This window comes from Rutidosis leptorrhynchoides, chromosome 8 (assembly GCF_046630445.1).
Source record: "Rutidosis leptorrhynchoides isolate AG116_Rl617_1_P2 chromosome 8, CSIRO_AGI_Rlap_v1, whole genome shotgun sequence".
NCBI classification, from domain to species: Eukaryota; Viridiplantae; Streptophyta; class Magnoliopsida; order Asterales; family Asteraceae; genus Rutidosis; species Rutidosis leptorrhynchoides.
In genome coordinates, this window is record NC_092340.1 from 167,538,884 (window position 1) to 167,566,051 (window position 27,168).

At 35.9% G+C, this 27,168-nt stretch overlaps 1 pseudogene; it reads right to left on the reverse strand.

Moving 5' to 3' along the window:
• Positions 1 to 25,869, reverse strand: LOC139863931 (probable magnesium transporter NIPA6; annotated as a pseudogene).
• Between the last annotated feature and the right edge of the window lie 1,299 nt (positions 25,870 to 27,168).

The following is a 27,168-nucleotide window of genomic DNA, read 5'->3' on the forward strand; positions in this document are numbered from 1 at the left end:
TTAACGGCAATTGGGTGATGGATCGGGATCTCTTGTACTGTGCAAAATCATGGTACCCGATAGAACAATCACGAACCCGAAAATAATAGAAATAATCATGCTAGCACTTTAGCCAGACCAACCTACATAATGGGAAAAAATGAGTTCCAACATAGTTGATAAGCTAAAAAAAAAACCTTCAATGTTTGCAAGATGCAATAGATATATATACCTTGAACATGATTGCGCTAGCGAGAATTGTGAAAGATGTAAACATGGCATAATAAATCGGTGAAACAACTTCGATGTTGAACATGTCCAAAGCCTGGTAAAAATTCATAATGACATGATTTCATAACACATTAGCCGATGGACAAACGAATACTCAAAATGAAAATGAAGGAAGTAATATGAAACATCTCAACCCGTATTAAAACCGGCCCAATAAAATTTTTCCTTTTAATACGCTTTAAATAATACTTTAATTAATTGTCCAAACGGACATACACGACCCGACTAGTTTAGTATCCAACCAAAACCGAGCATGGTGATTTGAGACTACGCTACCCAAATCAAATCGAGTACAAAAGCAAGATCTTCTAAAGCAACCTAGCCAAGATCTCTAATCCCCAAGCTCACCCGAGCCGCCAAGCATGCGAACCTATAAAAATATCAACAACGAGAGGGTAAGCTAACGCTTAGTGAGTGGAAATATACTACATACATATATATGCATAAAATGGACACGCCACAAAATATCAAATACCGCATACCGGAGCATCCAAGCATAAAGGCAAGCTAATACTAAGCATACCGTACAATCACTAAGCAACGAGCTAAAGATACATCAACAAAATATAAGTTCACCAACGACGATATGAACAACGCCAATAAGCTACACCCGAAGGTTTAGCTACACCACAACAATACATTAATATATATATATATATATATATATATATATATATATATATATATATATATATATATATACAACGATACGACAAACATCGATGTTCACAACATCCATAGTACTCAAGATCTCATGGCTAGCCCAACGAATGGTATCGTCAACATCGAACTTAAATCCCATTCGCCTATATTAATGTGGTATCGTCAACACCGAACTTTAAACCCACATATGAGGTATCGTCAACAACGAACTTTAAACCCTCATCGTCACTACAATAATCGTATGGCATCGTCAACATCGAACTTTAATTCCATACGTATAAGGTATCGTCAACAACGAACTTTAAACCCTCATCAACATCACAAATATACTCTAGGGTATGGTATCATCAACATCGAACTTCAACCCATACCCCACAAATAAATAACTCAAATATATACGTATATAATTATTCTACTCACAAGCCCATGTGATAATGTACACACGAAGTGTGCACCTCGCCAAAGGTGGTCAACCAAAACACACATCCGTACCAATTGGACATGTACACAAGTCCATCAATTCCACCTATATGTGAAGTGAGCTCTATAACCGAGAACCACTTCACCCGACCCGCACCCATCCTACACATACATATGCATATAGGATATTAACACTCACCTTGTCGCCTTGATGAATGCTTCCAAGTAATCCGCGACTCGTCAATGGAAAGTACCTGTTCCATTATCACAAATACAACAATACACAATTAGGGTTGACTTACAAAACAACCCAATTTACCCTTAGTGCAATTTCGACCCAAATGCACTTCCAAACACCGAACGCGCCCAAACTAACCCTAATTTTGACCCACTAAGTCAAAATCCCACCATTTACAAGTTTTAACTCCAAAACATATGTAACTCGGTTTCATACCTCAACTTAATCCATTTTAAGTTTATAAACCTCAACGAATCGACATTCGGGTCATAACCATCAACAAACCCTAATTTTGACTCTAGTCAAAATTAGTCAACCATAGGAACCCTAGAAGTCTCCAAAACATCAATAATCACTAATACTAGTGATTATACACCATTCTCAAGTCTTAAACATGGTTAAATCATTAACTAACCCAAAACCCGCCCTTAACACATATAAACTCGAATCTTGGTGTTAATCTTCAATTAACAGCTAAATGGGTTCCATCTATGAATCATACAATCAAAAGCCCCAAATTTGAATGATGAACACAAAAACGAAATTCGGAGTTAGAGCTTACCACTAGTATCACCGTGTAGCTAAGAACGAGGAGAACAAACTTGTCAACTACGCCAAAGATCAAATCCTGCTTCTTCCTTTCCAAAAATTCCTTTGAATTCAATTGGGTGTTTGAATTTTGAGAGAAAAATGAAAAGAAAAGGAAAAGAAAATTAGGAAAATGAAATGAGTGGATGAGGTTAAAACCTCAAATCTGGCTCAAACGTGAAATGACCAAATTGCCCTTGAACCTTATTTAAAATTACAAGAATCTGGTACCAGTTTGCTCGTATCGCCGCGCCGCGGCCTTAAGTGTCGCGCCGCGACATTTGCCTAGGTCTGGGATCATTTTAATTGGACTTCGGATCTGGATTCCAGTTAATTGCCGCGCCGCAGCCTCCTTCGTCGCGCCGCAACGTTCAACGTGGTCTGACACCTTTCCTTGCATACAAGACCTCAACACCCAAACATGTCCCGAACCCTTCATACGCCTATCGTACATACACAATACACCTATAAATCATATACAGGGAAAACGGGGTGTTACAACTCTCCCCCACTTAGACTCGATCACGTCCTCGTGATCCTCGTCACTTAACCAAACGGACCACACTTCACGGTCCTCAAACATAAGTCCCAACCGACTTTCCTAAGCAATTCTTCCCAATGAATTGCCTTTACCAACTAAATCGTCACCCGCGATTTATCAATTCCACAATCCGAGCACTAAAACTTGCTCAATCCCTCACATCGGGAAACTCAACCAATCTCTTACTAAGATATCGATCCCTTAGCGTACCCTTACCGAGTACAACGCTAAAAGCAACCAGTCTAAACCTAAGGTCAACAACCCGAAACGATGAAGACCGAACCAAACGAATCCTTACGGATAACACCAATCACTAAACATCCCTTGTAATGCGCAATACGACCAATACGCAACTACCGTACAACATCACAAGCAACGGCTAAAACCGTTAGCGCCCAAAACGACCATGGCAACGCTAACCCAAGGTGTACAAAATCGACTATTGTCACACCCGTAACAACACGTGAGTGAAGCGCGGCTATCGCATCACTAATCATACAACATGGTCCTCACGACCCCACCATTGGCGTATAAAACACCCAATAGATCACACATCAACAACAATACGCAATGTCGACATTCGACTCGATGTTGGTCGACGAAGAGCGGTAGGTCAAATACGTTAACCACTCACCAACCATCGCAACGCGCACGTGACCGACGAGGCCGACGAAAAGTGCCACCGTGACGTTAACACTTACCTCAATCACACATGTGGCCGACGAAGAGCGATAGGTCAAACGTTAATCACTCGCCACATAACCAACTACCTACATGTGACCGACGAAGAGCGATAAGTCAAACATTAATCACTCGTCACATGCCTCACACATGGCCAAACCAAAGCGATTCCTAACGAAAAACGCATTTCACATACCAATAAGTAGCCAACGAAAAGCGAATCCTAACGGATAACACTTACTACTTATCACATTCCAACCGTGGTCAACGAAAAGTGAATCCTCGCCATTGGATAGCACTTGCCACAATACAACAAGCAAACTAAGTATATACGCATACATAGAATCATTCCACTCAACTTGGAATCTCCCGCACACGAACCATACGTAGGCATAAAACATTGCTAACAAGATCGAGCAAGAACCACCTATCACGCCCATAGGCAAAAAACAATATTTCTCTTAGAAGAGAACCCGACACAAACATCCCTTAATCGAGGGATTTCACCTTGCTCGTCAAATACGCCCATTATCTCCCAACGAGATTCACCACATTACCACCCCGGTGATATTTCAAATCCAAATTCATAAGTACAATTTAACCAAAATTGTACTCTACTACAAATCGACCAAAACTAGGTCCCATCACAAGTTTCGGATCTACCATAAGCATTATCCGAATTTTCACCCTAAGGCCTCCTCGTGCGGGAGTGTAACTCCCCCACTTGGAACTACGTTCCATATCCACAACTCGTACTACCATACAGTGCTACTAAAGGTAGACTTTACCAACAATTGGGTTCACACGGCCCATTACCATATCTTGCTCCAACCTTGAGCATACGAAGGATTTCAAACCATCCTCAAACACTTCGAACGAAAAGTGCACCACGATTTCACAAACCATAACTTCGCAATCATCCAATTGCTTTAGTTTGTCAAATTCCACCTAGTCACTCATGTACCTAAGGATTTCGCTTCGGTACCCTAAGTACAATGTAACCGCAACACAATCGGAGTCGAACACCACGCTGGTAGGTATAAAAGAGGCACCTAATGTCGCATCACGTAGACTCCATTACCAACATACATCGAGATTTTAAACACTCGATCTCTCGGGTTTCATCCCACCCATTGAACCTCATGGTTCATCAACTTCAACATAAAAGCGAACACGCGCTTAACAACCGAACACCAAAAACCCTTTTCCATGGCTTGGTAGAAACATTTCCCAAATACTAAGGAATGCTTGGTTGCATCAAGTCTTACGCCCTTCGCCCGACAATCAAACGTCACCATAGGGTACTTCCATTAGGAACGTCACCCATAACAACAATATTATGCACAACACAATGCATTTAACCAACTCAAACTCAACGGCACATAATAAATAATCAAAGGACATATTTATTAAAACGAAATGTACCTTAACGTCTCCTTGCCGCACCCGTCCCCGCTAACTTGGGACAATCCGACTTACGATGTCCTTCTTTTTGGCAAATGAAGCACACCATGCCATCAACCTTTGGTACCGAACATTTCCAAGACTTGTGACCCCTCACACCACAATTGTAACACCTAGACGCACTAGAATCCGATATACCCGTCCGTGTACCATCTGTGCTCACGCTCGGACCCTTAGTCCTCTTACTTGGAGCACCATAAGAAACAACCCTTCTCTCACTTGAAGGTTCACCAACCTTCGATCGCGAATACGACTCGAAACCTCTAGCCGCGGCGAATAACTCCGCAAACGATTTCGCCTGAACTCTGCTAATCTTACTCTTCAAGTCATCATTCAAGGTTCGATAGATATCTTGCATCAACAAATGATCATTCCCCAAATACTCCGGGAAAAAACGAGTCTTTGCCATAAAGGTCGTCTTGAGAGTATTCAAGTCCATAGAACCTTGTTGCAAATTTCGCAACTTATTACGCAATTTCCACAAATTGGCTGAAGTCCGGAACTCCTCGAAGAATTCCTTCTTAAATTCGTCCCACGATAAAGCCATAAACGTTTCGCCACCAGCAAGATCAATCTTATCATCCAACCAATCCTTCGCCCTACCCCGCAACAAACTAGTAGCGAGTCTCGTCCTCTTCTTGGGAGGGCATTCAATAGTACGAAAACACCCTTCGACATCCGAGATCCAAGTTGTGCTTACCAAAGGATCCGGTTTCCCATCATACATCGGGGGTTTAGTCCTCATGAAGCTCTTAAGACAACGCTCCATTTCACCATTACTTTGAAGTTCGGAGTACTTCTTATCCATTTCTTCTCGAAACGTACTCATTTGTTCCGCAACGGCGGCCGCAACTCTAGCGTTAAACTCCACGTCGTTCGTCTTGATCCCGTTTCCCGTCGCCATTCTAAGGAATGCAAAGCGATTAGATCACGAACGTATAAAACCACACACACAACACCGCCCCATCTTGCTAAACACTCGTCGTACATCACTTGTTAGGCACGATTTGCACCCGTAATAAGGTTTGTAAGTCCTTATTACGCACACACGCCGTATCGACTCGTTAGTACAACGACCGCCTCGCTCGATGATATAAACAAACACAACCAAAATTCTATGTGATACAAACACACGCGAGAATTATTATCACATCACAATAGTATATTAATAATATCTGCATTACTAATATAAACGTTAGTCCACCTACAAACAAGGTACTAACTATAACCCATTTCGACCCGTAATCCTACAAGTCCCGCAACAAATTAAGCACACACAAAAGTCTAAGTCTAGGCACCTATCTCAAGTCACCTAAATCCCTTAGACCATGCTCTGATACCACTTGAAACATCTCAACCCGTATTAAAAACGGCCCAATAAAATTTTTCCTTTTAATACGCTTTAAATAATACTTTAGTTAATTGTCCAAACGGACATACACGACCCGACTAGTTTAGTTTCCAACCAAAACCGAGCATGGTGATTTGGGACTACGCTACCCAAATCCTAATCGAGTATACAAGCAAGATCTTCTAAAGCAACCTAGCCAAGATCTCTAATCCCCAAGCTCACCCGAGCCGCCAAGCATGCGAACCTATAAAAATATCAACAACGAGAGGGTAAGCTAACGCTTAGTGAGTGGAAATATACTACATACATATATATGCATAAAATGGACACGCCACAAAATATCAAATACCGCATACCGGAGCATCCAAGCATAAAGGCAAGCTAATACTAAGCATACCGTACAATCACTAAGCAACGAGCTAAAGATACATCAACAAAATATAAGTTCACCAATGACGATATGAACAACGCCAATAAGCTACACCCGAAGTTTTTGCTACACCACAACAATATATTAATATATATTATATATATATATATATATATATATATATATATATATATATATATATATATATATATATATATATATATATATATATACAACGATACGACAAACATCGATGTTCACAACATCCATAGTACTCAAGATCTCATGGCTAGCCCAACGAATGGTATCGTCAACATCGAACTTAAATCCCATTCGCCTATATTAATGTGGTATCGTCAACACCGAACTTTAAACCCACATATGAGGTATCGTCAACAACGAACTTTAAACCCTCATCAACGTCACTACAATAATCGTATGGCATCGTCAACATCGAACTTTAATTCCATACGTATGAGGTATCGTCAACAACGAACTTTAAACCCTCATCAACATCACAAATATACTCTAGGGTATGGTATCGTCAACATCGAACTTCAACCCATACCCCACAAATAAATAACTCATATACATACGTATATAATTATTCCACTCACAAGCCCATGTGATAATGTACACACGAAGTGTGCACCTCGCCAAAGGTGGTCAACCAAAATGCACATCCGTGCCAATTCGACATGTACACAAGTCCATCAATTCCACCTATATGTGAAGTGAGCTCTATAACCGAGAACCACTTCACCCGACCCGCACCCATCCTACACATACTTATGCATATAGGATATTAACACTCACCTTGTCGCCTTGATGAATGCTTCCAAGTAATCCGCGACTCGTCAATGGAAAGTACCTATTCCATTATCACAAATACAACAATACACAATTAGGGTTGACTTACAAACCAATCCAATGTACCCTTAGTGCAATTTCGACCCAAATGCACTTCCAAACACCGAACGCGCCCAAACTAACCCTAATTTTGACCCACTAAGTCAAAATCTCACCATTTACAAGTTTTAACACCAAAACATATTTAACTCGGTTTCATACCTCAACTTAATCCATTTTAAGTTTATAAACCTCAACGAATCGACATTCGGGTCATAACCATCAACAAACCCTAATTTTGACTCTAGTCAAAATTAGTCAACCACAAGAACCCTAGAAGTCTCCAAAACATCAATAATCACTAATACTAGTGATTATACACCATTCTCAAGTCTTAAACATGGTTAAATCATTAACCAACCCAAAACCCGCCCTTAACACATATAAACCCGAATCTTGGTGTTAATCTTCAATTAACAACTAAATGGGTTCCATCTATGAATCATACAATCAAAAGCCCCAAATTTGAATGATGAACACAAAAACGAAATTCGGAGTTAGAGCTTACCACTAGTATCACCGTGTAGCTAAGAACGAGGAGAACAAACTTGTCAACTACGCCAAAGATCAAATCCCGCTTCTTCCTTTCCAAAAATCCCTTTGAATTCAATTGAGTGTTTGAGTTTTGAGAGAAAAATGAAAAGAAAAGGAAAAGGAAATTAGGAAAATGAAATGAGTGGATGAGGTTAAAAGCTCAAATCTGCCTCAAACGTGAAATGACCAAATTGCCCTTGAACCTTATTTAAAATTACAAGAATCTGGTACCAGTTTGCCCGTATCGCCGCGCCGCGGCCTTAAGTGTCGCGCCGCGACATTTGCCTAGGTCTGGGATCATTTTTAATCGGACTTCTGATCTGGATTCCAGTTAATTGCCGCACCGCGGCCTCCTTCGTCGCGCCGCAACGTTCAACGTGGTCTGACACCTTTCCTTGCATACAAGACCTCAACACCCAAACATGTCCCGAACCCTTCATACGCCTATCGTACATACACAATACACCTATAAATCATATACGGGGAAAACGGGGTGTTACACAATATTATAGGTACCAACCTTATTTAAGTAATTCAATTGGATGATTATACATGTAACTGCTACTGTTACAAATATCCACGTTTGGTATCGCGCCACCTGGCTAGAACCCTCTAATGTAAGTTTTATAGCAATACCGATAGCTTTTGCACTCATAACTCACAAAAGATTTAAAATAATAATAATTCAGTTGCGCGTATAGTCAAACAATGTAAACGTTGATACTAACGATACATATACATAAACAGCTAAAAAAACTAACCGTTAATGAACCATTTATCGAACATACACCAATATACACCATCATATTAGTCAACCCATTTAAGGGTTCATAGTACAACACCGATACTAATACCACACCTATTGCAGTAGCTGCATACAAAAAAAACTTTAAGACACAAACCCCGTTAAATCCAAAATTAGTGTACATTATACTATATAAACAATAAAAATTAAAATCAATAAATGAGTAATTAGTGTGATAAACCAAGCTAACCTGGTTGTGTTGCTAAATCCAATATTTTTTCAACTGAAATTACGCTATGTTCACCAGGTGCATGAACCACAATTATGGTTGAACCAACTATACACAGCACAGTACCAAGTATTCCCATTTTTCTCAGTTTCTCATTGAGTAAGGAATGTGCCAGGACATTAAAGTCTTTTAAATCGACAAAAGATCAGTTAATACACTCACCAACTAATTTTTTATAAAATTCTCACCTTACAATGATACTTAATGCACCGAGTGAAGTCACGAGTATCACTGGAGCGTAAATGTATGCTACAAAATTCGCAAATTCGCCGATAACCACTGCCATTTACCAAAAAAAATACATTTATTTCAGATGAACAAAACAATAGAAAGAATTACAACATTTTCTTAACAGTAAATGAAGATAAAATTAATATCAATTCAAATAATAACTGAAATGACAATACTTACTTGTAAACATGCCAATCCACCATAGTGGCTCTAACAACCACAACTAAGAATAGCACACTGAAAATCAGAGAAATCGAAGCAATAAAAGAACTGATCTCATGTCAAGATATGAAAGCCCAGTAGCCCACCATAAAACAATTTCATACTCGTCAAAATAAATTGACTAACCTGCATATGTGCACTAACCTAGATTAGACGATCAGTTAAATTGACTATAATCATTATGAAGTAAAACACCACAACTTTTATCCCATAATCAAAAGAATTTTATATTAGCATAAGGCGGATGTGTTTTTAATAAATACAAACACACAAAACACTATATGTGCTAGTCAACCATGACCATTTCTGATGCACCCTTTGTAATTTCCTTCTAGCATTTTGCAAGTCTTATATTACTTTGGCCTTTTAAAAAAAACATTAACCAAAATACTTGCCCAAGCATAAGAAAACCTACTTGTAATCAAAACCTATGTCAACAACAGATCATAATAAAAAAAAAAAAAAAAAAGTAAAAAGTTACAAACTATTACCTAATTCAAGATTATGGGTAGCATGAGCCAAAAGACTGAGTATTAAGTGCATCTTTACTAACATTATCTTCTTCGTCACTAAAAACTCCACACTCTAGTTCCTATCGGCTGATTATCCATGTATAGAGGTATGTGCCAAAATGAAAAAAGGGGGCAAACTTTACCTTTGATTTATTGTCTAGCGGTTAAATCTTTCTCGATCCCATGGTTTCCAAGGATGTTGTGTAGTGACCCGAACTTTTCCATGTTTATATATATATATATTAAATGAAATTGTTATTTACATGATTAAGTGTTTCCAACATGTTAAGCAATCAAACTTGTTAAGACTTGATTAATCGAAATAGGTTTCATATAGACAATTGACCACCCAAGTTGACCGGTGATTCACGAACGTTAAAACTTGTAAAAACTATACGATGACATATATATGGTTATATATATAGTTAACATGATTTTATTATAAGTATGTATCTCATTAGGTATTTTAACAATGAGTTATATACATAAAAATGAGACTATTAATTTAAGAAACTCGAAAACGATATATATAACGATTATCGTTATAACAACGTCTTACTAGGTACATATGAATCATATTAAGATATTGATACACTTGGTTAATTATGTTAAATGATAAGTAAATATATTATTAAGTGTATTAACAATGAAATACATATGTAAAAATAAGACTACTAACTTAATGATTTCGAAACGAGACATATATGTAACGATTATCGTTGTAACGACATTTAACTGTATATATATCATACTAAGATATATTATATATCATAATATCATGATAATATAACAATTTAACATCTCATTTGTTATAATAAACAATGGGTTAACAACATTCAACAAGATCGTTAACCTAAAGGTTTCAAAACAACATTTACATGTAACGACTAACGATGACTTAACGACTCAGTTAAAATGTATATACATGTAGTGTTTTAATATGTATTCATACCCTTTTGAAAGACTTCAAGACACTTATCAAAATACTTCTACTTAACAAAAATGCTTACAATTACATCCTCGTTCAGTTTCATCAACAATTCTACTCGTATGCACCCGTATTCGTACTCGTACAATACACAGCTTTTAGATGTATGTACTATTGGTAAAATCATAAAATCAACAATTCTACTCGTATGCACCCGTATTCATAAAATCAAGAATACTTCCAAGATTGCAAGTTTACTTCCAAGTTTTCTAAATCCATTCCAAGTAATCATCCAAGATCAAGAAACCTTTGTTACTTACAGTAGGTTATCTTTCTAATACAAGGTAATAATCATATTCAAACTTTAATTCAATTTCTATAATTATAACAATCTTATTTCGAGTGGAAATCTTACTTGAAATTGTTTTCGTGTCATGATTCTGCTTCAAGAACTTTCAAGCCATCCAAGGATCCTTTGAAGCTAGATCTATTTTTCTCATTTCTAGTAGGTTTATTCAAGGAACTTTAGGTAGTAATGATGTTCATAACATCATTCGATTCATACATATAAAGCTATCTTATTCGAAGGTTTAAACTTGTAATCACTAGAACATAGTTTAGTTAATTCTAAACTTGTTCGCAAATAAAAGTTAATCCTTCTAACTTGACTTTTAAAATCAACTAAACACATGTTCTATATCTATATGATATGCTAACTTAATGATTTAAAACATGGAAACACGAAAAACACCGTAAAATCGGATTTACGCCGTCGTAGTAACACCGCGGGCTGTTTTGGGTTAGTTAATTAAAAACTATGATAAACTTTGATTTAAAAGTTGTTATTCTGAGAAAATAATTTTTATTATGAACATGAAACTATATCCAAAAATTATGGTTAAACTCAACGTGGAAGTATGTTTTCTAAAATGGTCATCTAGACGTCGTTCTTTCGACTGAAATGACTACCTTTACAAAAACGACTTGTAACTTATTTTTCCAACTATAAACCTATACTTTTTCTGTTTAGATTCATAAAATAGAGTTCAATATGAAACCATAGCAATTTAATTCACTCAAAACGGATTTAAAATGAAGAAGTTATGGGTAAAACAAGATTGGATAATTTTTCTCATTTTAGCTACGTGAAAATTGGTAACAAATCTATTCCAACCATAACTTAATCAACTTGTATTGTATATTATGTAATCTTGAGATACCATAGACACGTATACAATGTTTCGACCTATCATGTCAACACATCTATATATATTTCGGAACAACCATAGACACTCTATATGTGAATGTTGGAGTTAGCTATACAGGGTTGAGGTTGATTCCAAAATATATATAGTTTGAGTTGTGATCAATACTGAGATACGTATACACTGGGTCGTGGATTGATTCAAGATAATATTTATCGATTTATTTCTGTACATCTAACTATGGACAACTAGTTGTAGGTTACTAACGAGGACAGCTGACTTAATAAACTTAAAACATCAAAATATATTAAAAGTGTTGTAAATATATTTTGAACATACTTTGATATATATGTATATATTGTTATAGGTTCGTGAATCAACTAGTGGCCAAGTCTTACTTCCCGACGAAGTAAAAATCTGTGAAAGTGAGTTATAGTCCCACTTTTAAAATCTAATATTTTTGGGATGAGAATACATGCAGGTTTTATAAATGATTTACAAAATAGACACAAGTACGTGAAACTAAATTCTATGGTTGAATTATCGAAATCGAATATGCCCCTTTTTATTAAGTCTGGTAATCTAAGAATTAGGGAACAGACACCCTAATTGACGCGAATCCTAAAGATAGATCTATTGGGCCTAACAAACCCCATCCAAAGTACCGGATGCTTTAGTACTTCGAAATTTATATCATATTCGAAGGGTGTCCCGGAATGATGGGGATATTCTTATATATGCATCTTGTTAATGTCGGTTACCAGGTGTTCACCATATGAATGATTTTTATCTCTATGTATGGGATGTATATTGAAATATGAAATCTTGTGGTCTATTGTTACGATTTGATATATATAGGTTAAACCTATAACTCACCAACATTTTTGTTGACGTTTAAAGCATGTTTATTCTCAGGTGAATACTAAGAGCTTCCGCTGTTGCATACTAAAATAAGGACAAGATTTGGAGTCCATGTTTGTATGATATTGTGTAAAAACTGCATTCAAGAAACTGATTTAGATGTAACATATTTGTATTGTAAACCATTATGTAATGGTCGTGTGTAAACAGAATATTTTAGATTATCATTATTTGATAATCTACATAAAGCTTTTTAAACCTTTATTTATGAAATAAAGGTTATGGTTTGTTTTAAAAATGAATGCAGTCTTTGAAAAACGTCTCATATAGAGGTCAAAACCTCGCAACGAAATCAATTAATATGGAACGTTTTTAATCAATAAGAACGGGACAATTCAGTTGGTATCCGAGCGTTGGTCTTAGAGAACCAGAATTTGCATTAGTGTGTCTTATCGAGTTTGTTAGGATGCATTAGTGAGTCTGGACTTCGACCGTGTTTACTTGAAAAATGATTGCTTAACAAATTTTGTTGGAAACTATATATTTTTAACATGTGAATATTATGTGATATATTAATCTCTTAACGTGTTTGATATTATGTGATAGATGTCTACCTCTAATACAAGTCCCATTGACTCACCTAATAATAATGAAGAGTCAAATGTAATTTGGAATGATTCGTGGACTGATTCACAAGTTCCCGAAGAGGAACCGGAAGAAGAATCGGAATCGGAAGAAGAATCGGAACCGGAGGAGGAGGAACCGGAAGAAGAAATAGAACCGGTGGGGGAAATAATAAAACGGTTAAGTAAAAGAAAATCCTCAACCAACCGACCAAGGTTAATTATGGTCAACGGTGTTTCCGCCAAGGAAGCAAAATATTGGGGGATTACCAATTCTCCGATGAATCGGATCCCGACGAGGATTCCGATGATGTTATAGAAATTACCCCAACTGAATTTAAAAAGGCAAAAGAGAACAATAAGGGAAAGGGCATAAAAATAGAGAAATCTGATTCCAACCCCGATGAACTTTATATGTATCGTCAACACCCGTATTTCTTAAGTTGTAACAATAACCCGGGAACCTCTAAACCACCAGGTTTTTCTAGACCAATGTGAAAAACGACGGCTCGTATTAGGGGAACATCATTTATCCCTAAAAACTTAGCAAAAAGAACCAAGTTCGAAAAAGAAGAAACGAGTGAGTCGGAATAAGATAGTTGTATTTGTGCGGTGTAATATATGTAATATACTGTGCTTATGCTTTACGATATATGTAAAAATTGCTTGTATTAATAAGTATCTTTTATGAATCTAACTCTTGTCTATTTTACAGTATAAAAACACAAAATGGATAGACAACCCAATATTTTAGAAGACTTACCCGGAGACATGATTGATGAAATCTTGTCTAGAGTCGGTCAGAATTCCTCGGCACAACTATTTATGGCAAAATCAGTTTGTAAGACATTCGAAGAACGTTCCAAGAATGCCTTGGTTTATAAAAGGCTTTCGTTTGAAAGATGGGGGATATCACATTGGGAAACCCATTAGTTACGATGTGTTTACTTTGACGCATATATTGCGGGGAACCCAAATGCTATTTTACGCAACGGGTTAAGAAATTTTTTTGACTCAATGTATCCGAATATAGGACTTCATGATTTAGAAAAAGCGGCTAACATGCAACATATAGAAGCATGTTATGCTTACGGGTTAGTAATGTTCGCTTCTCACCAAAGTGAGAAAAAGAACATCGGGCTACAACTATTAAACAAAACGTTCCCACAAGTGACGGAGTCGGTAATTGGGGTAAGAAATGAGGTTTTTAGGTTATTACGAGACTGTTGGTCATTACGTAACCCTCGTCCCTTTGACGACGTTACAACACGCTGTCTTATCAACGGCCATAACGGTTATGTTCCACAAGACCAAGGATGGGAAGTAATCCTAGTAAAACCAGAATGCATGACTTGTTTTTGGACGTATGAATTACGTGTCTTTATTGCCTTTGCTGAACGACTTGTGTACTAGCTAGATTTATCTTCACAACTATCTTGTATCAAAGTTATTGTGTGCTATATTTCATGCTTTATGTAAAATAAGCGGTATTGTAAGTTTGTAAAATATTGTATAAAAGTTTGAACGCGAAATACTATTATAATCAGTTTTTCATATAGAATTGTAGTAGTTGAATTGTATATTAGCTACTAAGTATGAACTTAACGGGTAGGTACTACCCGAATTTAAACTTATAAAACGCTAATATGAAGAAAAAGCTTTTATAAATGAGTTCATATTATGCTACGAAATACTATTAACTACTCTTAATATTCTGTATGATTAACTTGTTCCATTTGACTATTTTGAAGGAAATGGCACCGACTACTCGACACACCGTGAATATGAATGAAGAGGAATTCCGTACTTTTCTAGCTTCAAACATAGCCGCAGTACAGGCTGCGCTACATACCAACAATAACCTTGGATCTAGCAGTACAGGAAATCGTGTAGGATGCACCTACAAAGAATTCACTGCCTGCAAACCTTTGGAATTTGATGGAACCGAAGGACCGATCGGATTGAAACGGTGGACCGAGAAGGTCGAATCGGTGTTTGCCATAAGTAAGTGTACTGAAGAGGACAAAGTGAAGTACGCTACGCATACCTTCACAGGTTCTGCGTTAACATGGTGGAATACCTATCTAGAGCAAGTGGGACAAGATGATGCGTACGCACTACCGTGGTCAGCATTCAAGCACTTGATGAACGAGAAGTACCGTCCCAGAACCGAGGTCAATAAGCTCAAGACAGAACTTAGAGGGTTACGAACCCAAGGATTTGATATTACCACGTACGAAAGACGATTCACAGAATTGTGCCTATTGTGTCCGGGAGCGTTCGAAGATGAGGAAGAGAAGATCGACGCGTTTGTGAAAGGATTACCGGAAAGAATCCAAGAAGATATAAGTTCACACGAGCCCACCTCCATACAACAGGCATGTAGAATGGCTCACAAACTAGTGAACCAGATTGAGGAAAGAATTAAAGAACAGACGGCTGAAGAGGCCAATGTGAAGCAAGTCAAAAAAAAGTGTGAGGAAAACGGTGATAAGAATCACCAATACAACAACAACAGCAATTACAATAATAATCGCAACAATTATCCAAATAATCGCAACATCAATCGCTACTACAACAAACGGCCCAACAACAACAACAACAACAACAACAACAGCAACTACAACAATCATCCCAACAACAATAACAACCGCAACAACAACAACAATCAGAAGCAGCTATGCCAAAGGTGTGAAAAGTATCACTCGGGGTTCTGCACCAAATTTTGCAACAAGTGTAAAAGAAATGGTCATAGCGCGGCGAAGTGTGAGGTCTACGGACCAGGAGTTAACAGAATGAAAGGAACAAATGGTGTCGGAACGAGTAATGGCGGAGCAAGTAGTGTCGGAGCAAGTTATGCCAATGTAGTTTGTTATAAATGTGAAAAATCGGGCCACATTATTAGAAATTGCCCGAACCAGGAGAACACGAATGGACAAGGTCGCGAAAGAGTTTTCAATATTAATGCGGCAGAGGCACAGGAAGACCCGGAGCTTGTTACGGGTACGTTTCTTATTGACAATAAATCTGCTTACGTTTTATTTGATTCGGGTGCGGATAGAAGCTATATGAGTAGAGATTTTTGTGCTAAATTAAGTTGTCCATTGACGCCGTTGGATAGTAAATTTTTACTCGAATTAGCAAACGGTAAATTAATTTCAGCAGATAATATATGCCGGAATCGAGAAATTAAACTGGGTAGCGAAATATTTAAGATTGATTTGATACAGTAGAGTTAGGGAGTTTTGATGTAATAGTTGGCATGGACTGGCTGAAGAAGGTGAAAGCAGAGATCGTATGTTATAAAAATGCAATTCGCATTGTACGAGAAGAAGGAGAACCCTTAATGGTGTAAGGAGAAAAGGGCAACATGAAGCTACATCTTATTAGTAATTGTAAGGCACAAAAACTAATAAGAAAAGGTTGCTATGCTGTTCTAGCACACGTCGAGAAAGTACAAACTGAAGAAAAGAGCATCAATGATGTTCCCGTCGCAAAAGAATTTCCCGATGTATTTCCAAAAGAATTACCGGGACTACCTCCACATCGATCTGTTGAATTTCAAATAGATCTTGTACCAGGAGCTGCACCAATAGCTCGTGCTCCTTATAGACTCGCACCCAGCGAGATGAAAGAACTGCAAAGCCAACTGCAAGAACTATTAGAACGTGGTTTCATTCGACCAAGCACATCACCATGGGGAGCTCCTGTTTTGTTTGTCAAGAAGAATGATGGTACATTTAGGTTGTGTATTGACTACAGAGAGTTGAACAAACTTACCATCAAAAACCGTTATCCACTGCCGAGAATTGACGACTTATTTGATCAACTACAAGGCTCGTCGGTTTATTCGAAGATCGATTTACGTTCTGGATATCATCAAATGCGAGTAAAGGAGGATGATATTCTAAAAACTGCTTTTAGGACGTGTTATGGTCATTACGAGTTTATGGTTATGCCGTTTGGATTGGATAACGCACCAGCTGTGTTCATGGACCTTATGAACCGAGTGTGTGGGTCATATCTTGACAAGTTTGTCATTGTTTTCATCGATGACATACTTATTTACTCAAAGAATGGTCAAGAGCACGAAGAACATTTGAGAAAAGTGCTAGAAGTATTGAGGAAAGAAAAATTGTACGCTAAGTTTTCAAAGTGTGCATTTTGGTTGGAAGAAGTTCAATTCCTCGGTCACATAGTGAACAAAGAAGGTATCCAAGTGGACCCGGCAAAGATCGAAACCGTTGAAAAGTGGGAAACCCCAAAAACTCCGAAGCATATACGTCAATTTTTAGGATTGGCTGGTTACTACAGAAGATTCATCCAAGATTTCTCCAAAATAACAAAACCCTTGACTGCATTAACGCATAAAGGGAAGAAATTTGAATGGAAGGATGAACAAGAGGAGGCGTTTCAATTATTGAAGAAAAAGCTAACTACGGCACCTATATTGTCATTGCCTGAAGGGAATGATGATTTTGTGATTTATTGTGACGCATCAAAGCAAGGTCTCGGTTGTGTATTAATGCAACGAACGAAGGCGATTGCTTATGCGTCTAGACAATTGAAGATTCACGAGCAAAATTATACGACGCATGATTTGGAATTAGGCGCGGTTGTTTTTGCATTAAAGACTTGGAGGCACTACTTATATGGGGTCAAAAGTATTATATATACCGACCACAAAAGTCTTCAACACATATTTAATCAGAAACAACTGAATATGAGGCAGCGTAGGTGGATTGAATTGTTGAATGATTATGACTTTGAGATTCGTTACCACCCGGGGAAGGCAAATGTGGTAGCTGACGCCTTGAGCAGAAAGGACAGAGAACTCATTCGAGTAAAATCTATGAATATAATGATTCACACTAACCTTACTACTCAAATAAAGGAGGCGCAACAAGGAGTTTTAAAAGAGGGAAATTTAAAGGATGAAATACCCAAAGGATCGGAGAAGCATCTTAATATTCGGGAAGACGGAACCCGGTATAGGGCTGAAAGAATTTGGGTACCAAAATTTGGAGATATGAGAGAAATGGTACTTAGAGAAGCTCATAAAACCAGATACTCAATACATCCTGGAACGGGGAAGATGTACAAGGATCTTAAGAAACATTTTTGGTGGCCAGGTATGAAAGCCGATATTGCTAAATATGTAGGAGAATGTTTGACGTGTTCTAAGGTCAAAGCTAAACATCAGAAACCATCAGGTCTACTACAACAACCTGAAATCCCGGAATGAAAATGGGAAAACATTACCATGGATTTCATTACTAAATTGCCAAGGACTGCAAGTGGTTATGATACTATTTGGGTAATAGTTGATCGTCTTACCAAGTCAGCACACTTCCTGCCAATAAGAGAAGATGACAAGATGGAGAAGTTAGCACGACTGTATTTGAAGGAAGTCGTCTCCAGACATGGAATACCAATCTCTATTATCTCTGATAGGGATGGCAGATTTATTTCAAGAATCTGGCAGACATTACAGCAAGCATTGGGAACTCGTCTAGACATGAGTACTGCCTATCATCCACAAACTGATGGGCAGAGCGAAAGGACGATACAAACGCTTGAAGACATGCTACGAGCTTGTGTTATTGATTTCGGAAATAGTTGGGATCGACATCTACCGTTAGCAGAATTTTCCTACAACAGCTACCATTCAAGCATTGAGATGGCGCCGTTTGAAGCACTTTATGGTAGAAAGTGCAGGTCTCCGATTTGTTGGAGTGAAGTGGGGGATAGACAGATTACGGGTCCGGAGATAATACAAGAAACTACCTAGAAAATCATCCAAATTCAACAAAGATTGAAAACCGCCCAGAGTCGACAAAAGAGCTACGCGGACAGTAAAAGAAAAGATATAGAGTTTGAAATTTGAGAAATGGTCATGCTTAAGGTTTCACCTTGGAAAGGCGTTGTTCGATTTGGTAAACGGGGGAAACTAAATCCAAGGTACATTGGACCATTTAAGATTATAGATCGTGTCGGACCAGTAGCTTACCAACTGGAGCTACCTCAACAACTCGCGGCTGTACATAACACTTTCCACGTCACAAATTTGAAGAAATGTTTTGCTAAAGAAGATCTCACTATTCCGTTGGACGAAATCCAAATCAATGAAAAACTTCAATTCATTGAAGAACCCGTCAAAATAATGGATCGTGAGGTTAAGAGACTTAAACAAAACAAGATACCGATTGTTAAGGTTCGATGGAATGCTCGTAGAGGACCCGAGTTCACCTGGGAGCGTGAAGATCAGATGAAGAAGAAATACCCGCATTTATTTCCAGAAGATACGTCAATACCTCCAACTGCTTAAAATTTCGGGACGAAATTTATTTAACGGGTAGGTACTGTAGTGACCCGAACTTTTCCATGTTTATATATATATTAAATGAAATTGTTATTTACATGATTAAGTGTTTCCAACATGTTAAGCAATCAAACTTGCTAAGACTTGATTAATTGAAATAGGTTTCATATAGACAATTGACCACCCAAGTTGACCGGTGATTCACGAACGTTAAAACTTGTAAAAACTATACGATGACATATATATGGTTATATATATAGTTAACATGATTTTATTATAAGTATGTATCTCATTAGGTATTTTAACAATGAGTTATATACATAAAAATGAGACTATTAATTTAACAAACTCGAAAACGATATATATAACGATTATCGTTATAACGTCTTACTAGGTACATATGAATCATATTAAGATATTGATACACTTGGTTAATTATGTTAAATGATGAGTAAATATATTATTAAGTGTATTAACAATGAAATACATATGTAAAAATAAGACTACTAACTTAATTATTTCGAAACGAGACATATATGTAATGATTATCGTTGTAACGACATTTAACTGTATATATATATCATACTAAGATATATTATATATCATAATATCATGATAATATAACAATTTAACATCTCATTTGTTATAATAAACAATGGGTTAATAACATTCAACAAGATCGTTAACCTAAAGGTTTCAAAACAACATTTACATGTAACGACTAACGATGACTTAACGACTCAGTTAAAATGTATATACATGTAGTGTTTTAATATGTATTCATACCCTTTTGAAAGACTTCAAGACACTTATCAAAATACTTCTACTTAACAAAAATGCTTACAATTACATCCTCGTTCAGTTTCATCAACAATTCTACTCGTATGCACCCGTATTCGTACTCGTACAATACACAGCTTTTAGATGTATGTACTATTGGTATATACACTCCAATGATCAGCTCTTAGCAGCCCATGTAAGTCACCTAACACATGTGGGAACCATCATTTGGCAACTAGCATGAAATATCTCATAAAATTACAAAAATATGAGTAATCATTCATGACTTATTTACATGAAAACAAAATTACATATCCTTTATATCTATTCCATACACCAACGACCAAAAACACCTACAAACACTTTCATTCTTCAATTTTCTTCATCTAATTGATCTCTCTCAAGTTCTATCTTCAAGTTCTAAGTGTTCTTCATAAATTCCAAAAGTTCTATTTTCATAAAATCAAGAATACTTCCAAGATTGCAAGTTTACTTCCAAGTTTTCTAAATCCATTCCAAGTAGTCATCCAAGATCAAGAAACCTTTGTTACTTACAGTAGGTTATCTTTATAATACAAGGTAATAATCATATTCAAACTTTAATTCAATTTCTATAACTATAACAATCTTATTTCGAGTGGAAATCTTACTTGAAATTGTTTTCGTGTCATGATTCTGCTTCAAGAACTTTCAAGCCATCCAAGGATCCTTTGAAGCTAGATCTATTTTTCTCATTTCCAGTAGGTTTATCCAAGGAACTTGAGGTAGTAATGATGTTCATAACATCATTCGATTCATACATATAAAGCTATCTTATTCGAAGGTTTAAACTTGTAATCACTAGAACATAGTTTAGTTAATTCTAAACTTGTTCGCAAATAAAAGTTAATCCTTCTAACTTGACTTTTAAAATCAACTAAACACATGTTCTATATCTATATGATATGCTAACTTAATGATTTAAAACCTGAAAACACGAAAAACACCGTAAAATCGAATTTACGCCGTCGTAGTAACACCGCGGGCTGTTTTGGGTTAGTTAATTAAAAACTATGATAACCTTTGATTTAAAAGTTGTTATTCTGGGAAAATGATTTTTATTATGAACATGAAACTATATCCAAAAATTATGGTTAAACTCAAAGTGGAAGTATGTTTTCTAAAATAGTCATCTAGACGTCGTTCTTTCGACTAAAATGACTACCTTCACAAAAACGACTTGTAACTTATTTTTCCGACTATAAACCTATACTTTTTCTGTTTAGATTCATAAAATAGAGTTCAATATGAAACCATAGCAATTTGATTCACTCAAAACGGATTTAAAATGAAGAAGTTATGGGTAAAACAAGATTGGATAATTTTTCTCATTTTAGCTACGTGAAAATTGGTAACAAATCTATTCCAACCATAACTTAATCAACTTGTATTGTATATTATGTAATCTTGAGATACCATAGACACGTATACAATGTTTTGACCTATCATGTCGACACATCTATATATATTTCGGAACAACCATAGACACTCTATATGTGAATGTTGGAGTTAGCTATACAGGGTTGAGGTTGATTCCAAAATATATATAGTTTGAATTGTGATCAATACTGAGATACGTATACACTGGGTCGTGGATTGATTCAAGATAATATTTATCGATTTATTTCTGTACATCTAACTATGGACAACTAGTTGTAGGTTACTAACGAGGACAACTGACTTAATAAACTTAAAACATCAAAATATATTAAAAGTGTTGTAAATATATTTTGAACATACTTTGATATATATGTATATATTGTTATAGGTTCGTGAATCAACCAGTGGCCAAGTCTTACTTCCCAACGAAGTAAAAATCTGTGAAAGTGAGTTATAGTCCCACTTTTAAAATCTAATATTTTTGGGATGAGAATACATGCAGGTTTTATAAATGATTTACAAAATAGACACAAGTACGTGAAACTACATTCTATGGTTGAATTATCGAAATCGAATATGCCCTTTTTATTAAGTCTGGTAATCTAAGAATTAGGGAACAGACACCCTAATTGACGCGAATTCTAAAGATAGATCTATTGGGCCTAACAAACCCCATCCAAAGTACCGGATGCTTTAGTACTTCGAAATTTATATCATATCCGAAGGGTGTCCCAGAATGATGGGGATATTCTTATATATGCATCTTGTTAATGTCGGTTACCAGGTGTTCACCATATGAATGATTTTTATCTCTATGTATGGGATGTGTATTGAAATATGAAATCTTGTGGTCTATTTGAAGGTTTTTCGTATGCCCGAGAGACATATTTAATTAATGTGGCTAATATGTTATGATCCAAGTCGGGTCATACCCAATAACAAGCTTACCGACACCTTAATCGTATTTAATCTTAATGAATGGATCATTAAATGAATACGCGACACTTGAATTTTAGAAAATCGATTTTCTAAAATATTATTACTTGAGACAAATTATTTGGATAATTTGTATTTAATTATTTATAGGTTTAAATAATTATGTTGTGTTATATTTTATAAAATTGGTTTATAAAATAAGTGACTTAACAAATGCATACCTTATATAACAAGTTTTATATAATTACAAGTTTTTTTATAACAAGTTTTATAAAATATAAACCTTGTAATATAATAATAGTGTGCAGATTTTGGAGTCTCCAAGGAGACACCCATGCTTGGTTTTGTCACTTTTAAGACAACACAACTCCTTAGGTACATGCTTAAGGAGGTTACCAAGGTCTTGACAAAAGAAATACAAGTAATACACACAAAATAAGTAAGAAAAAAAACTGCATTCTCCCTCACTACTGCTGCTGTTCAGCCGTGAGTTTCCAAGGGAGGAAGTGTGACCATTTTTCTTTTAGCAAGCTTATTCTCAAGTGTTGATTAAATCCTAACCAAAGTACAAGGTGTTGGTCATAAGTTTGGGGTATATTCACTTGAGGTTTTATCATTTTGAAGCTCCATTCATCATCAACTCTTGGAGATAGCTGCTGTCCAAAATCAGTGAGCTCAAAAGGAAGAGGTTCTTGCTTGGTTGTTTAGCTCATTAAGTGTCTAAATCCTAACTTAAATCAAGGGTGGTTTTGGTGCATCAAAGGCTTAGGCTTTTACACACTTGTTCATCATCTTCATCATCACTTTAACCTCCTAACTTGGAGAAGGTATATCCTCTTTACTTGCTCTTTTACTTTGTAAGCATATTTTCTAGACTTGATATGGTTTTGGAATTCATGTTTAAAAGGTTAAACTTCATATTAATTTGTTTATAAATATGCTTCCGCTTAATGTTGAAATCGGGTTTTGACATATATGTTCATGAAACTTGTTTATATGATGAATTCCAACACTATTGTTACGATTTGATATATATAGGTTAAACCTATAACTCACCAACATTTTTGTTGACGTTTAAAGCATGTTTATTCTCAGGTGAATACTAAGAGCTTCCGCTGTTGCATACTAAAATAAGGACAAGATTTGGAGTCCATGTTTGTATGATATTGTGTAAAAACTGCAATTAAGAAACTGATTTCGATGTAACATATTTGTATTGTAACTATTATGTAATGGTCGTGTGTAAACAGGATATTTTAGATTATCATTATTTGATAATCTACGTAAATCTTTTTGAACCTTTATTTATGAAATAAAGGTTATGGTTTGTTTTAAAAATGAATGCAGTCTTTGAAAAACGTCTCATATAGAGGTCAAAACCTCGCAACGAAATCAATTAATATGGAACGTTTTTAATCAATAAGAACGGGACATTTCATGTTGGCCCTCCCATTCTTGTTTTTGTTTATCCTGGTCTGCTTTTGACTTCTTCTTTGACCAAACCCGAGTTGACTCTTGATGCCCTCCCAATTCCCATACATAAAATAGAATAAGAAGGATGAGCTTATTTACCTGTTTATGCATCCAATATAATCCGAACATAAAACCTCTAACTGTAAGCTCAAGAATCATTGGTGTCACCACTTTTTATTGATAAATAAAAAGCCACAAACTTTTGAAGATTTCGAGCTCGAAGAACAGCGTTTTATTTGCATTTCGACTTATTTGGTTCTGGCTTTGTAGTTATAATAGCTGTTGTACGTTTTTCGTGTTACTTGCATAAACCCAGCTTCCATGCCATAACTGTTGTATGCTTGCTAAATGTTTCATTGCCCCCAAAAACTCAACATTGCATCACTCGCATCTTAGAGAATAAAATCCCTGTATAAATAATTTTAGCTAACTGCAACCATAAGTTAAGTTGTTATTAGTAACGATGAGGACATACAACACATCATTATCAACTCACTTTAGAAGTGAAAAAATGGGTGGTTGAGTAAAGGGTTAAAACGGGTCGAGTAGTTTAGGATGGGTAGGGTGAGGTTGGGTTGAACCTCTTACCTAAAGCATTTACGGATTAGTATTCGCGTGCTTTTTAAAAATAGTAGCTTTTACGTTTACCTGATGTCATTTGTGTCTTCTAATTTCTTCGCCAACAATACTTCATCTCAAGCTTCTAGAACTTCTTTTTAGAAATTTCATGAACATGAGTAAACAATGAAGATCATGGAATCAATTCAATGGAACACACATATAAAAGGAAATGAAGAAAGGTAACCTTTATGACTCTAATTTATCTCATGTAATACAAAAAATTTCATCCATCAACAGTTATTTCCTTTCCTGAACTCAAAAAAATAGGTTCAAGTGTATGATCAGAAAATCATGATATTGTCATAAAAAACATTGACAACAAATAGGACTAAATATATATTAGAGCATATATATATACCTTTTGACATTAGAGTGATAGGAGTCTCACAGAGTGATTCAGCAACATGTTCAACAACTTTTGATAAATGTACACATGCATCTTGTTACTGACCATTCAAACTACCTAATATTTTAAAATAAGACCAAATCAGAACAAACAAAAATAACAAAGTAATACTTGTAACAATTGTTGAGAGCCTGAAGCAGATTCCAAATCAAAAAGTAAAGAAACTGAAATCCTTATAAGAGCAAGGTCATTGGTATTACATACCGATTCAACGAAAGATAAAGACCAAGACGAATTAGAGCGAGACAACACATTCCTTTTAGCCATTTTTCTTGCATAAATAGTTCCCATCAGTGCAACTGATAAGTGAGTACCAATTTTTTAGCAACTAAACTTACTGTAACAATTTTATGCAATGCAATCAATGTAGCAGAAACAACTGAGTCAAAACCATTTAACAAACAAATGTCATAAAATAAAGTACATAGAACCTACAAACTAAAATCACCAAAAATAATATTAATAAAACAAAATAATTAATACAAAAAATTAACAAAGTGAAAACTTACATTAACAGGAACAAAGAATCCCGCAAACAATAACACCTAAAGTAACATTAAAACAAACTGTGGAGTTCATGGGAAAATATAAAGATGTGTCAATATTACCTGTAAAATAAAGTAGACAGAACAACGATGATGAACCATGAACAATCACCGAAGATGAACTGAGAATGATATCAACGCAGTTAAAAATTATATTAAAAAATTAACAGTTACAACGAATAACACGAATTACCAGACGGGTTTCCATAAAATATGTAGTTTAACTCTTCAATTGGAAGTAGTTTTAGCCACTTACCTGAGTTCCTTTCTATTGGCAATCATCAATTGAAGAATTCCACAATCCAAATAAGATGAAGTTTATGAAATCTTGCGTCTTTGATTTGAGCCCTAGGAAGAAGGCACGGTTGTAGGCAGTAGGCTGAAGATGTTACCGACATATGAAGACCAGCATAATGTCGTTTGAGATTCAAAAAACCCATGGAAGCCATGATTTCAATTGGAGAAACCCTAAGTTTAGAAGAGAAGAAATGAAGGAAGGAACGATTAAAACCCGTATGTTTTAGATCTGGGAGAGATAATAGATTTTAGTCATAATAATTGGACATGGTGGGTATGGGTGAGAAGGTGTGGAGGGTATCGGTGCAGTGATGGAGTGCCCGCTACCCATACCATCTGATTTATTAAAAAAAAAAAAAAAAAGGAAAAAAATTCCACAGCGTGAACAGTGATTTTGTATGAGGAGAACCGCCACGTGGACCAATCAGATTACGAGGTTTAATTTCCCTAATAGTAGATGGGTTATACTAATAATGTTGATATAGCAAATTATGCTTATCAAATCTCATATTTTTATTTTATGTAATAAATTAATAATATTAATAATGCTGGTATCAGTATCAGTATTAATAATGAAAGTAATATTCATTAATATAAGAACTATATTATCACTTGTAATTATAATTAATATATTAATAATATATCCTGCATATTTTATATTTATACATTTTATATATATTATAATTTACATACAATATTAGTTATGTATACAAATTATATTTAT